General features: G+C 47.0%; 1 long non-coding RNA gene across 1 annotated transcript in view; it reads right to left on the bottom strand.

The window, feature by feature from the left end:
- Positions 1–3,116, bottom strand: part of LOC310694389 — a 56,043-nt gene extending 52,927 nt beyond the window's left edge. The window contains exon 1 of the long non-coding RNA XR_014519650.1: positions 2,819–3,116. This is a non-coding gene — a long non-coding RNA (uncharacterized lncRNA). The remainder of the gene's footprint in view (positions 1–2,818) is intronic.
- Positions 3,117–14,543: the final 11,427 nt, after the last annotated feature.

The raw sequence follows: 14,543 nt of genomic DNA, 5'->3' as shown, positions 1-14,543 counted from the left end.
TCATGGTTTGGGGATTAATTAGGGTTGCCATATTCCCCAAAGTGGAAATCTGGACAGAGCTGTCGAGCTGCTTTTTTTGTGGGGAGTTTCAAAGTTGTTGAGGTGCTTCTTGTTTGTTTTGTTTGAACATCTGGAAAAGCTCTGGGGGCTTTATTATTATTATTAAACTTGCCATACGTCTAGATTTTCCCGAACATTCAGCAAGAATCTGCCCAGACGACATTTTGCTTAGCGATTCCCCACCGTATGGCAGCCCTAGAATAAGAAGGCAGCAAAAATGGATTTTGCAAGTCCTTGTGGTCATGAAAACACATATGCTTTGAGCCTGGAAGGATAAATACCTACTTACTTAATATTAATTTATTCATTTCATGAGATAATAGAATCATAGAATCATAGAGTTGGAAGAGACCACAAGGGCCATCGAGTCCAACATTTTTCCCGGCTATATACAGCTCCAAACATTGCTAAACTGAGCCAGTTTCCTCCTCTTAAAAATGATCTATTAATGGGCTGGGATCCTGTTACCGAATCAGAATGTTTACTGCTAATTAAAACACTCAAGAATGGCAAAGCTCCCGGTGAAGATATGATTCCTCCTGAGGTGCTTAAATTAAATGCCCAGTGGTGGGCTGCTATTTTGGCCCAACTTTTTACGGTAATAAATGATACATGCAAAATCCCAGAAAACTGGAAACTGAGCCTGGTAGTCCCCATCTATAAGAAGGGAGACCCCCAAGACCCCTCAAACTATCACCCCATAAGTCTCCTGGACATTGTGTATAAACTTTATACTCGATACCTGCTAAATAAACTGGTTGACTGGGCTGACCACTCTAACCTGCTTAATCCGGAACAGGCAGGGTTTAGAAAGGGCCATAGTACAACAGGCCATTGTTTGGTACTACAGACAATGATAGATAAGTATACAAAGGCACATAAGAGCAAACTTTTTGTGGCTTTTGTAGATCTCACATCCGCTTTTGATTCAATCTGTAGGGACAAATTATGGCAAAAACTATATGAAACAGATATTGATAGACGACTTCTCAAAATACTTAGAGAGTTACATTCAGACACCACAGTTAAAATCAGAACTGGGATGTCAGGCAACTATACTGACCCACTGCCACTGGGGAAAGGGGTTAAACAGGGCTGTTTGTTAGCGCCGTTCCTCTTTAACTTCTATATAAACGACACTGTTCAACATATGGCAAAGTATAAGTCATCAGCTCCTGCCCTGGAAGGCAAACACCTGAATATATTGCTATATGCAGATGACATGGCTGTCATGGCACTCACTCGAAGGGGCCTACACAGCATGCTGGAGGGGCTCGCAGCTTATTGTTCCCAAAACTCTCTAAAGATAAATTATGACAAAACAAAAATTGTGGTATTTACTAGAGCTCGCCACACATTTAGATGGTCTTTAGATGAACACAAAATTGAACAGTGTCTTTTTTTTAAATATCTTGGTATCACTTTCCAAGCTACATCTAGCTGGCTTGCCCACTTCAAGACTGTAGCCCTTCTAACACGTAGGACAATCGGTGCTCTGCTCAGCTTTTTTTATTCGAGGGGAGGGCAACTGGTGACCCCGGCACTAAAAGCTTTTGTTGGAAAAGTGATTCCCCAGATGTCATATGGAGTAGAACTCTGGGGATGGAATCAGAAGCTGTTAGAACGGCTTGAAATCTTCCAAATTTTTTACCTCAGAAGAATTCTAGGCCTCCCTCAGAGTACTCCGGCAGCTCTCCTAAGAGTGGAAGTAGGATTACCTTCTGTGTCTGCCAGGGCCCACTTAAGATTCCTGCGTTTTTTCACCAACCTCACAGATGCCCCGAACACCTTATTGGCTAAACAAGCCTTTGTATCATTACAAAATAATACCACTTGGTGTAAAAACCGACTAGATATCCTATCCAGATACAATCTACCTGAGTTTAATACCCTCAAATTGTGGAGCCCTGATAAAGTTCGGGAATGGATCTTTGAAAAAGACGCCTTTTTGGACTCCACAAAGATAAAAAACTCTGGGTTTTCCTACTAGTTTCCCCGAGTAAAAGCAGTCAAAATCTGTGCCAACTACTTGGTGGAGATCACTGATCCCACCCTTCAGAGAGCTTTCACTATGGCACGGTTTCAAACATTGCCAACTGCATATCTGACCGGTAGATTCACAAAAACCCCAGTAGAACATCGTCTATGCCCTTGCCTTATGAAAATTAAAGAGGATCTTACACATTACCTCCTCTATTGCCCCATCTACTCGGGCTTTAGAGACGCATTGCTGCAAATTATACCCAACTCTATAACCAATCCTGAAGATAGAGAAAAATTCTTGTTAGTTGATGCAAACCCACGTATTACCCATGTGGTAGCGGTTTTTGTGATGAAGGCCATGAAAGCCAGGGAAAGATTTATGGATGACAATGTAAAGACCCCTTCATCGTCTGCTTAAATCGTTCCTTGTTTTCCCTCTCTTTCTATTTTGTGGGATGAAGGTTTTGTTGGCATAGTATGTAATGAATTTTAATATTTTTAACTATTGTTGTGTTGATGTTTGTGTACAGGCATGGTCCTCACAATAAACGGAATTATGTGTGTGTGTGTGTGTGTGTGTGTGTGTGTGAAAACACATATGCTTTGAGCCTGGAAGGATAAATACCTACTTACTTAATATTAATTTATTCATTTCATGAGATTACTATACTGCTGGATTGTAACAGAAGAGTTAAGAAAGCCAGAGGGGACAAGAGTTATCAAGCGAATGGCTGCAACCTGAAATCTTCCATTTTCCCTCCCTTTTTTTTTTTACCTCAGGAAGGTCGCCCCCAGCGGCAACATGGCTGCCCCAGCCTCCTTTTTACCTCCTCAGTGCCTCAGAGCAGACACATGGCAGAAGGCTGACTCCTCTATTCTTCTAGCAGATTAGAACCCAAGCGATCAAATAAAACACATATAGTTTGCGGTTGTGGTTGTTTTCTGAGGCATGGAGAACAACAGCAGCAAAAATTAAACAAGGGTCCATAGTGGTGGTGGCATTTATCAAACAAATGGCTCCCACTTCAAATCCTCCTGCAAAAAAAACCGAGCCTCTTCTGTTTTTCCTCTTCCCCCCATTTTTCTACCTCAGGAATGTCAGCCCCCCAAAGTGTGGCTGCTCCAGTCTACATTTCCCCCTCAGTCCTTCAGAGGAGCCATAAGAGAGAGGGAAAATGATACTCTGGTTTCTCTTCAGATCATATAAATCTTTCGCCTTTTACTATCTTCTTTTCCTAGCTGGCTCCAACCATGAAAGTACCCAGTTTCGCATTTCTAAAAGCCCCAATACAACTCTAGGTTAAAATTTTCTGTTGAGCCCAAAACAATCCCAGTAACACAACTCCTAGGATGTAGAGATTTGAGTTCTTCTTCCCAAAACTGCTTCTTGTCTCTCAATTGACAGCTAATTGAGTCAAACCAAATTTCAAAAAGATCTCTGTTCCATAATCAAACAGTTCCTTCCTTCTCTCCTCTAAGAAGCGATTCAATGAAAGACAACTTACCAAGTGATGGAGAAACCGAGTGACAGGAGAAAGGAGATGTTTCAAGGCACTGGTGGAAAAGCCTTTTATACGGTTTCTCTCTGGACTTTTCGGGCAACATGGCGTCACTAATTTGGCTAATTATACTCCACCTCAATAAAGTCTAGACTTTACCAGAATGCTCCTGGCCACCCTCCCAGACCATGTAAACCAATCTTACTATGTTGTAAGATGCTATCTTTCATGTCAGGCGACGTCTTGGCTCAGGAAACTGCTTTGCTTTCTTTTGGATCAGCTTCATCTTGGAAGTTCTTCGTGTTCCTCTTTATGGGATTTGGGTTTTTTTCTTAAGCCTTCATGCTTCCGAAGCATCACATGTGGAGCATCATGGCTACAGACAAACTTCATCGTTGAAACACATTTAAAGCACTTTTCCCTCTTCATAGAATTCAGTTTAGGGAAGGCTTTAATATTTGATGAATTATTGTATTTTAATCTTTTGTTGGAAGCCGCTCAGAGTGGCTGAGGAAACCCAGCCTGATGGGTGGGGTATGAATAAATTATTATTATTATTATTATTATTATTATTATTATTATTATTATTATTATTATTATTATTCTTAGGCACTGTAGATCTTTAAGGGTGCTGGGAATTGTAGCACTGTGAGGGGGGGACAGGCATTGGACAGGATCCACACACCCCGGATCCCTTAAAGAGGATATCCTTGAGGACTTCCGGGTTGGCGCCATCGGCAATGGCGGAATTCCTCTGACCGGGAGGAATTTGCCCCATGGAAAAATTGGGTCTGGCCGCCACGGCGAACGTGGAGACTCGTAAAAATCACAGGCGGGAGAAGCCTGTTAACGTGGGATTCAGCGGGCACCTTCTGCGCCTCCCCTACTCGCGGGGAAACCCATTTTTGGGTCTCCGGAGCGACGTGGGGTGAGTGGCGCGGTGCTTCGAATCGTCTGCTTCTTCCACGGAGCGAAGCCGCACAGCCGTTGCCGGAGAGCGCTGACTTTTTCCTGTGGACAATTTGACCTTAAAGTAATTACCTGTGAGTAGAGCTGAAACGGGAGAATTGGATTTCTAAAAGTATAATTTGGTATCGAAGCGGGGAGGTTCAAAACAGGAAGTCCGCCTCCCCCTTTTGTAAATAGACTGAGGCAATGAAGCTGCAAGCTGGAGTCCTGGAAAGTCTTTTGTAAAAGATTAAATTTCCATCGGTAAAGAACAAAACCCCCCTTTGGAGGCAGGAGAAGGGGGGGGGAAGTTGTGGACTGAATATGCCTGCAGGAGAGAGCGAAGAGATCTAAAACACCGCCGCTCTGACCCTGGAAACGGGCTGCTAGTAGGTCTGACGCACTTTGGAACGTTCATTGACAGCTAGTTAAACAAGAGAAATACATTGTTTCTACTGTTTCCGGCTGCTTTAAAAAGGAGTAAAAGTAACTGAAAATTGAAACTAACTTGAAACTAATTTTCAGATCGTTTAAAAGAGGATACTATTGACTATTGCAAATAGAAACTGTTTCCCCCTAGTGGAAGCCTTTGAAACCGGTTGCTTTACAAGAGCTGGACTAGGGGAATTTCCAGCTGCAAGTTAAAAATTGTGAGACTCTGGGACTGACCTTGATCTTTTAAGTGTTATGGTAAATGGAAGAGGAAAAACAGACCAGTCAACTGCTGACAAAGCATGAAGGTCTGGGAGGACTTGGCAACAATCCAGGAGAGGTTCACCATCAGCCCCCCCCCCGGCTTTTTCTGAGCCTTTGTACCAGTATATGTAAACCAAGAGAAATGTTGACAGAAGAGGCTCTAGTGGCGGCATTATTTAAGATAAATGATTCATTGGATCAGCTTCACAGGAAAATGGACACGATAAATGCGAAAGTGGATGTTTCAATCATTAAAACTAACTTAAATATAGAAAGTATAAATAATACTAATATAGAAACTACCCAGAAATTGACACAGGAACCTATTTCGATACGGCAAACTGCGGAGGAGGCCAGGGAAAAAGCTGGAGAGGTTTATTATTAAGCCCTCCTCTTCTTTTTGTTGCTGTCTCTGTACTAGTATATTAGAAACTAAGAGGAATGTTGACAGAAGAGGCTTTGGTGGCGGCATTATATAAGATAAATGACTCATTGGATCAGCTTCACAGGAAAATGGACAGGATAAATGCGAAGGTGGATGTTTCAATTGTTGAGGTTGACTTGAATGCAGGGAGTATGGACAATACCAATACAGAAACCACCCAGAAATTGATACAAGAACCTATTTTGATATGGCAAGCTGTGGAGGAAGTCAAGGAAAAAGCTGTTGCTGTTGAAGGTACAGAAACACAACTGGAGAGAAAGAGAAAGAGAGCCCCAGCCCTACAGAGGCAATTTGATGAACATAAGTTGACGCTCGCTATGACTGAATTTAAGGAAAAACAGACAAATTTGAGGATTAGAGTTCACCTTTGGTGGACATGCCCAAGGATTAAGACACTCTGGGAGATGATTCTTAACGAAATGAAAAAGGTATTTAAATATACCCTTTTGAAGAAACCAGAGGTCTTTCTCCTGGGCATGGTCGGTCAATTGGTGTTAAAGAAGGATAGAAATTGTCTCATGTATGCAACAATAGCAGCAAGAATACTCATTGTAAAGTACTGGAAGACAAAAGATTTATCTATCCGGGAAGAATGGCAGATGAAGTTGATGGACTATATGGAATTGGCAGAAACGACTGGCAGAAATCCGAGACCAGGGAGAAGAGTCGGTGGAAGAAAACTGGAAAAAGTTTAAGACTATGTATAGAAATATTGTAAAAATAATGAATGTTAGAAAAATGTTGGAATGAAGTTATATGGCTTTAGTAGAAATGTTATAAGGAATTAAGTATAAATTGAAATAGAGTATTAAAGGGAAAAATAAGATTAGAATATGTTAAGATAATTATAGGATAGAAAACAGAGGAAGATGAAAAGGAATTGCAGAAACAATTAATAGAAGTGGAATACAGAAAGGGAGGCGTGAGGAGTTCGTGGAAATAAGGGAATGAAAGTTTAGATATTGAAATTGTTTTGTGTTTTACATGGTTTGTGTCTTGTTTTGTTAATCTTACGTTTTTTCTTCGCTTTTTCTTTTTCGTTTTTTCTGTTTTATTGTGTTCAAATGGTTGGAAAATCAATAAAAATTATTATTATTTTTTTAAAAAAGGAATGTCAGCCCCCAAAAGTGTGGCTGCTCCAGTCTACATTTCCCCCTCAGTCCTTCAGAGGAGCCATAAGAGAGAGGGGAAATGATGGCTCCCCTCGGCATTTCCGGTCTCTGAAATGAGCCACTTCCCCTCACAAGAGCTGAAATGGCCTCAGATGTGCAGTGAAGAAGTCACAAAGAGTCCTATCATGGTGGGAAGGACTCTCTGCCTCCCTGTGGGAAGCGGAAGCGGCCCTTTGGCTGTGGGGCTCAAGATGGCGGCTGGAATCCATTACTGTATGAAGGAAAGGCTCTGGGCCTCAGTCGTTTGGCACGGGGAAGAGAGAGATGTTCCCTAAGAGGCTGGTGTCTCTCCTTCTGGGGAAGTCAGAGAACTCCTCTAAAGGCCCATACATACCCTCCAACATGAAAATAGAGATGCCCTATGCCATTATTATTATTATTATTATTATTATTATTATTATTATGCCTGTTATGTAGTGTAGTTTCACCCTGGGCCAACAGGGGGATACTGTATATAGTTTTCACTCAGGTCTGTAGATAGTTTTCACTCAGGTCCGTGCCAGTTATTTTAGGCGGGAACTCTGGGCTGTTGTGGTTACAATGTTGACAGCCGGCTGCCTATAAATACAGGCCGGCTGAGCTGTTCGCAGTCAGTTCTATTCCAGCTTACCATAATAAAGAGCTACTTGAAGAAATCGCTGTGCCGGCTGCTATGTCAACCCACGACTTAACACTGGCGACGAAGGTGGGATAGATGGACATCAGAGCACAGCCAGATGCGGCCAGCCTCTGAACTAAGCTGAATCACTGAGCTGAATCACAGAGCGAAATCACTGAGCGAAATCACTGGGCAGAACCAATTCAGAGCTGACTGTTCTGGCTAGAGCACTGTGTTCCATCCATCGCCCTTCACGCCGGCATCGGAATCATGGCTTCACTTGTGCCTCTACCGCCGTTTGCGCCAGCCTCTGAATCATGGGACTCCTACCTCGCTCGGTTCGACTGCTACCTCCAAGCCAACGAGCTGACAGCAGTATCAAAGGATCGGAAGCGGGGCCTATTCCTCAGCCTCTGTGGGCCTGAGGTGTTTGAGACGGCCCGAGCGTTGGTTGCGCCTGAAGCAGTCCAGGCAACACCATGGGACACGATCCAAGAGAAGCTCCGCAACCACTATGCACCAAAGCCGTCCAAGATTGCTGCCCGCCATGCGTTCTACCACCGGAACCAGGCAGAGGGGGAGTCAATCAACAACTACACCACCGCCCTGCGACAGGCTGCAATGCACTGTGAGTTCCGAGACTTAGACGATGCCCTGATGGATCGAATCGTCTGCGGGGTCCGGGACATCCATCTGCAACGGCGCCTCCTAGCCAAGCCAGACCTCACGCTACAGAAAGCCATTGAGGAAGCTGTGGCCTCAGAAGCTGCTGAACGCTCCGCCCAGGAGATCCGCAAGTCCAGCAGCCCGCGTCTTGCTAGGGAGCCAGTTCCGGTGCATCATGAAGAGGCCAGCAGTGAGGAGGCATCCTCCAGTGAAGACGATGACGTGCACCAGACAAAGCGGGAGCGCAGGAAGTTCCAACAGAAGTCCAAGGGCCAACCGAAATGTGCTGGCTGCGGAGGCAACCATTCCCGTGCCAAGTGTCGATTCAGAGATGCCATCTGTAGGAAGTGTTCCAGAAGGGGCCACATCGCTAAGGTCTGCCGATCGGCTCCGTCTGACACCCCCCCTTCATCGACTCGCAAGTCCAAGTCTTCACTCCAGTCTGCCAAGGAAAGTTGTTTCGCTCTCACCAACTGCCGCTGCCCGTCTGGAACCATGATTGGCCAAACCGACTCGCCTACGCGACGCAAGCTGAACGTCACGGTGCTCATTGAAGGAGCTCCATGTGACATGGAGATCGACACCGGGTCTGCCCTGTCCATCGTGTCATGGAGCACCATCAAAAGACTGGTACCCAGAGTGTCCAAAAGGCAACTCGACTCTCACCGCGTACACCTGAGAGACTACCAGGGAAACGACATTCCCGTGGTAGGCGTTGGCCGGTTCCGGATCGCCTTCAAGGATTTTTCGGGCCTGCTCCGGTTGGTGGTGGTCGAAGGTCAGCGGCCAAGCCTCCTAGGGCTAGACTGGTTTGATGCCCTCGGCCTGGAAGTCACCGGCATCAACTGCATCTCTAACGCAGAGACTGAGGGTCTGGTCAAAGACTTTGCCGAGGTTTTTGACGGCACCTTGGGCCAATATACAGGTACGCCCATCTCCTTTAGCCTTGATCCACAAGTCGCCCCCATCAAGCTAAAGCCACGCCGGGTTCCCTTTGCTCTCAAGGCTAAGGTGGACGAACAACTGGACAAACTGATCGCCCAAGGAGTTTTGGAGCCGGTTGACCACGCAAAGTGGGAAACCCCCATCGTCACGCCTGTCAAGCCAGATGGGTCGGTGAGAATCTGCGCTGACTACAAGTGCACGATCAACAAGGCACTTCAGCAGCACGCTTATCCGGTTCCTGTTGTCCAACACCTGCTGCATTCCCTGGGTGAGGGTAAGGTCTTCGCTAAGCTGGACCTTGCCCAAGCCTATCAACAACTGCCAGTCGATGATGCCACTGCTGAAGCCCAGACGATCGTCACCCACCGGGGGGCATTCTGCCCCACAAAGCCACAGTGGCTGAGCCTCTCCATCGACTCCTTAGCACTAAGACGCCTTGGGCCTGGGGTCATCGGGAGACGGCGGCCTTCAACGCGGTCAAGGCTCTCCTTTCTTCAGACAGTGTGCTGGTACAGTACAGTGAATCCAGGCCGCTGGTCCTTGCCTGCGACGCCTCACCTTTTGGCATCGGTGCTGTCCTTAGTCACCGTTTTCCAGATGGAAGAGAAGCACCGCTCGCCTACTTTTCCAGGACACTATCTCCGATGGAACGGAATTACAGCCAGCTCGACAAGGAGGCATTGGCACTTGTGGCTGGAGTGAAGAGGTTCCATGAATACCTCTATGGCAGGACTTTTGACCTCATCACTGACCACAAGCCACTCCTGGGCCTCCTCGCCGGTGATCGTCCAACTCCACCGGTCCTCTCACCACGCATGCTGCGCTGGACTGTTTTCCTGGCTGCCTACCACTACCGGCTCATCCATCGCCCGGGGAAATCGATGGGCCATGCCGACGCCCTCAGCCGTTGCCCTCTTCCAGCATTTGTGGAAGACCCGGCTCCAGCTTCATCGCTCCTTCTGATTGAGGATCTTCCGGCAGCGCCTGTATCGGCTGCCACTGTGGCCTCCGCATCTGCCCAGGATCGCACCATCAGCCGGGTGCTCAACTGGGTGTGGAGGGGGTGGCCACAAGGGCCTTTTGCATCGGAGTTCCAGCCCTTCGCAACCAGACAACATGAACTCTCAGCTCATCGCGGCTGTCTGCTGTGGGGAGACCGCGTCGTGATTCCCCAGGGACTCCGTCAGCGCGTCCTGGAGGCTCTGCACGTTGGCCACCCGGGAATTGTCAAAATGAAGGCGTTGGCTCGGTGTTACGTCTGGTGGCCTAATATGGACGATGCCATCACTGCCTGGGTGTCCGCCTGTCAAGCGTGCCAGGAGTCGAGGCCTGCACCACCGGCAGCTAAGGGACACACCTGGGAGACGCCAAAGACACCCTGGTCGAGGGTGCACATCGATCTGGCTGGCCCCTTTCACGGCCGGACCTTTATGGTAGTGGTGGACGCCTATTCCACCACTACCGAAGCTGTCATCCGGGTGCTGCGAGGCCTGTTTGCAACGCATGGGTGTCCTGATGTCCTTGTCTCTGACAACGGACCGCAGTTCACGTCAGGCACGTTTGAGCGGTATCTTTTGGGACTGGGCATCCGCCATGCCCTAACGGCACCTTTTCATCCATCCAGCAACGGGCAAGCGGAAAGAATGGTGCGCTCGACAAAAGAGGCACTGGCGCGCCTGGACCGGGGAGACTGGCATGAGCGGGTCGCCGAATACTTGTTCGTGCAACACATCACCCCTCATGCGGCCACAGGGAGGAGTCCTGCTGAACTGCTTATGGGCCGCCGCCTCAGGTCACCGCTCGACCGGCTACACCCAGACTTTGCCGTGGCTGAACCCCCAGGCTGTGCCAACGCACCACGGTCATTTGTCCCAGGAAACCAGGTCTTTGCCCGGAACTATGTGGGGGACATCCCTTGGGTGCCAGCCACAGTAGTGGGAGTCACTGGACCTCGCTCGTACCAGGTGGCACTCGAAGACGGACGCTTGTGGCGACGGCACATAGACCAGCTTAGGCGCAGGGTTGGGGACTTGGACACTACCGAGGTGCCCCCAACTGCGCTTGCGGCTCCAGAAGAGACACGTACAGATGGCGAGGCCCCACCTACACCTCCCTCGCAAACTGCCAGCGTGGAGCCGAACCAAGCCGTTTCAGAACAGACTCAGACCACTCCACTTGCGGAGGCTCCACCCACAGCAGCGGATCCAGGGGAGTTGGTTCCAACGCCACCTAGGGTCGCACCACAGCCTCAGCGAGAACTGTGTGGCCCTCCGGACTTGGCTACCAGTCCCCGGCGGTCTGGCAGAGCTTCCAAGCGCCCAACTTATTTAAAGGACTATGTTGTTGGACAGGTATCACTGTTGGTCTAAGTATGGGAAATGTAACCGATATGCTTTTGTGCCTAATTGAACCATTACGCGTAGTGCTGTATATAAGGAAACCATTACGATTGTAACTAACGCCTTATCTCGGTGGGGAGGGGTGTTATGTAGTGTAGTTTCACCCTGGGCCAACAGGGGGATACTGTATATAGTTTTCACTCAGGTCTGTAGATAGTTTTCACTCAGGTCCGTGCCAGTTATTTTAGGCGGGAACTCTGGGCTGTTGTGGTTACAATGTTGACAGCCGGCTGCCTATAAATACAGGCCGGCTGAGCTGTTCGCAGTCAGTTCTATTCCAGCTTACCATAATAAAGAGCTACTTGAAGAAATCGCTGTGCCGGCTGCTATGTCAACCCACGACTTAACAATGCCTCTCCCATCTGACTGGGTTGCCCCAGCAGTTCTTGGTGGCTTCCATCATATATACAGTAAGCATTCAACATTAAAAAACTTCCCTACACAGAGCTGCCTGCAGATGTCTCCTAAATGTTGCACAGTTCCTTATCTTCCTGGCTCAGGGGTTGCATAACTCCATAGCCATGAGCCACAAGAGATGGGCGTAAGAGATGCATGGAAGAAGGCACAGAGAGTCCCAAAGTCATGGGAAGAGCCTTTTGCCTCTGTGGGAAGCGGAAACGGCCCTTTTGCTGTGGGCTCAAGATGGCCGCTAGAATCCACTGTAAAGGAAAGGCTCTGGGCCTCAGCCATTTGCCACAGGGACTAGAGAGCTGTTTCCTCAAAGGCTCTTGTCTCTCCTTCAGTGGAAAACAGAGAACCGCTCTGAAGCCCCACAGCAATGTCACATGGAGAGGACTAGTGGCTCCAAGCCGTTGCTCTCGCGAGGAAAATGGCCGCCTGCTTCTCCCTCAGCAGAGAGTTTTATTGCAGCATCAGCAGAACGTCTTTACTGCAGAGTGGTCTTAAATTATGTACCGCTGACCACAAGCTGTTCTATCTTCTATGCCCCTAACTCAGGTATAGGGAAACTCGGCCCTACAGATGTTTTGGGACTACAACTCCCATCATCCCTAGCTCACAGGACCAGTGGTCAGGGATGATGGGAGTTGTAGTCCCAAAACATCTGGAGAGCTGAGTTTGCCTATGCCTGCCCTAACCGCTGACTGTTCCTTCATATAAGGTCAAGTCAGTTTCTTATCAGATAAAGACAGGTGCTTAACCAACAGGTATGTAGATATGTTCATGTTCACAGCCGCTAGCTACATCCTGCGTACCTTGCAATGTGTACCTTGCAATGTTCTTGTGGTTACTTTTATCACCCTAAGCCATCAGCTTCGCTTCTATGCCCAGTAGCCTAGCAGGCATATGTCTGTCTGTCTGTCTGTCTGCCTGTCTGTCTGTTTGTTTGTTTATGAGAGGCAAATAAAGAATAAAAAAGGGAATCAATAATTGCTAATGTTAAGGTAAACAATTGCTTAGAAGCATCTTGTGCAAACATGGCCAAGCTATGGATTAATGAAATGTGTGGGCTCAAATAAATGTATGAATAAAACATAAACAACGAATAGGCAACAATATATTATTTCTCACATCTTCTGAGAAGCAGGACCAGAGCGCAGCAGCAATGCTCTTCCCAGAGGCAGAATGCAGAGGAGGAGAAGGCAGGCTCCATGGCCAGTAGCCACTGATAGCCTTATTATCCTCCACGAAACTGCCTCATCGCCTTTCAGAGCCATCCAAATTGGCGGCCATCGCTGTCTCCTGTGGGAGGGAGTTCCGCAGTTTAATTATGTATTGTGAAAATTGTTTTGTCTTTTCTCTGGAGGCGTCTGCCTTCTGGGGGATTCCAGTAACACAGACTGGTGGCTGTCTTGATGAAGAACTGGGGCGGCATTCCAGTGGGATGAGAAAATGCCTTTTCACCCCATTCCGATTTCCAGAATGGTAAACAGCAACTCCTGGGTATGAGGAGCAGAATAATTGCCACACACAGGAAGAGCGAGGATATAGTTTGAGTGCCCCACCTGTGGTTTTATAAACCATTTAATGTGTGGAATATTGCAGTTGTTATATAAGGGATTTTTATTTTGACCAGAGTGTAATTGAAAAGATTTTGGAACGCAGAAATAAAGTAAATCATCAAACCATCAATTCTAGCACACGGGGGGGGGGCATTTAAATGATATAATTTGGTACCTGAAGGATTGGTATTAGTAATTGTATTCTAAATTGGCATTTTTATAATGAGGTTATTCTTGGATTATTGCAGAGCTTTTTTCTAAAAAAAATGTTTAGGGGTACTCTCATTTTCCTACTCATGCTGAAATACTGCTCCTCAATGAGGCCAAACTTAGATTCACAAAATGTTTAGGGGAATGCGTACCACTGCATCCCCGCAGGGGAAAAAAGCACTGGGTTATTGTAATTGAAAACTAATAAAAATTATTATCAAATAAATAAATAAAACCACTACAAGTTTCTCCCATCGTCCTCTGGTTCACTCTGCCCAATGGTAGGGCCGGCTCTGGGAGTTGTTTCTTCAGGGTATGAGGAGCAGAGCACTGCCCTTCCTTTCCACCCTGTTCTCATCTCAGCGCAGTCCTTTGCCACACACTTAAAAAGCAGAGACACCACCTTGCCAACAAAGGTCCGTATAGTTCAAGTTCTGGTTTTCCCAGTAGTGATGGATGGAAGTGAGAGCTGGACCATAAAGAAGGCTGATCGCCGAAGAATGGATGCTTTTGAATTGTGGTGCTGGAGGAGACCCTTGAGAGTCCCATGGACTGCAAGAAGGGCATAGTGGACCAATCGGTGTTAAAAATGGACAGAACCTTTTTTATGTATGCCACAGCAGCAGCAAGAATCCTCATCGCAAAGCATTGGAAGACACAAGATTTACCCACCATGGAAGACTGGCAGATGCAACTAATAGACTATATGGAGATGGCGGAAATGACTGGCAGAATCCGAGACCAGGGAGAGGAGTCGGTGGAGGAAGATTGGAGGAAATTTAAAATTTATTTGCAGTAACATTGTAAAATTTTTGAATGTTGATGACATTGAAATGAACCGCAGGGGTTCTAGCAACAAAGTAAAATGTAAGATTGGATCAATAATAGATAAATTAATAGGATATGAATTTGCTGAATTAATTTTTAAAAGGGACACAAGAATGGGAGACGTGAGGAAGTC

Source organism: Podarcis liolepis, assembly GCF_965112155.1.
Source record: "Podarcis liolepis genome assembly, chromosome: 15".
NCBI lineage: Eukaryota > Metazoa > Chordata > Lepidosauria > Squamata > Lacertidae > Podarcis > Podarcis liolepis.
Note: the sequence above shows the minus strand (reverse complement) of the source record. Positions and strands in the feature narration are given on the sequence as shown.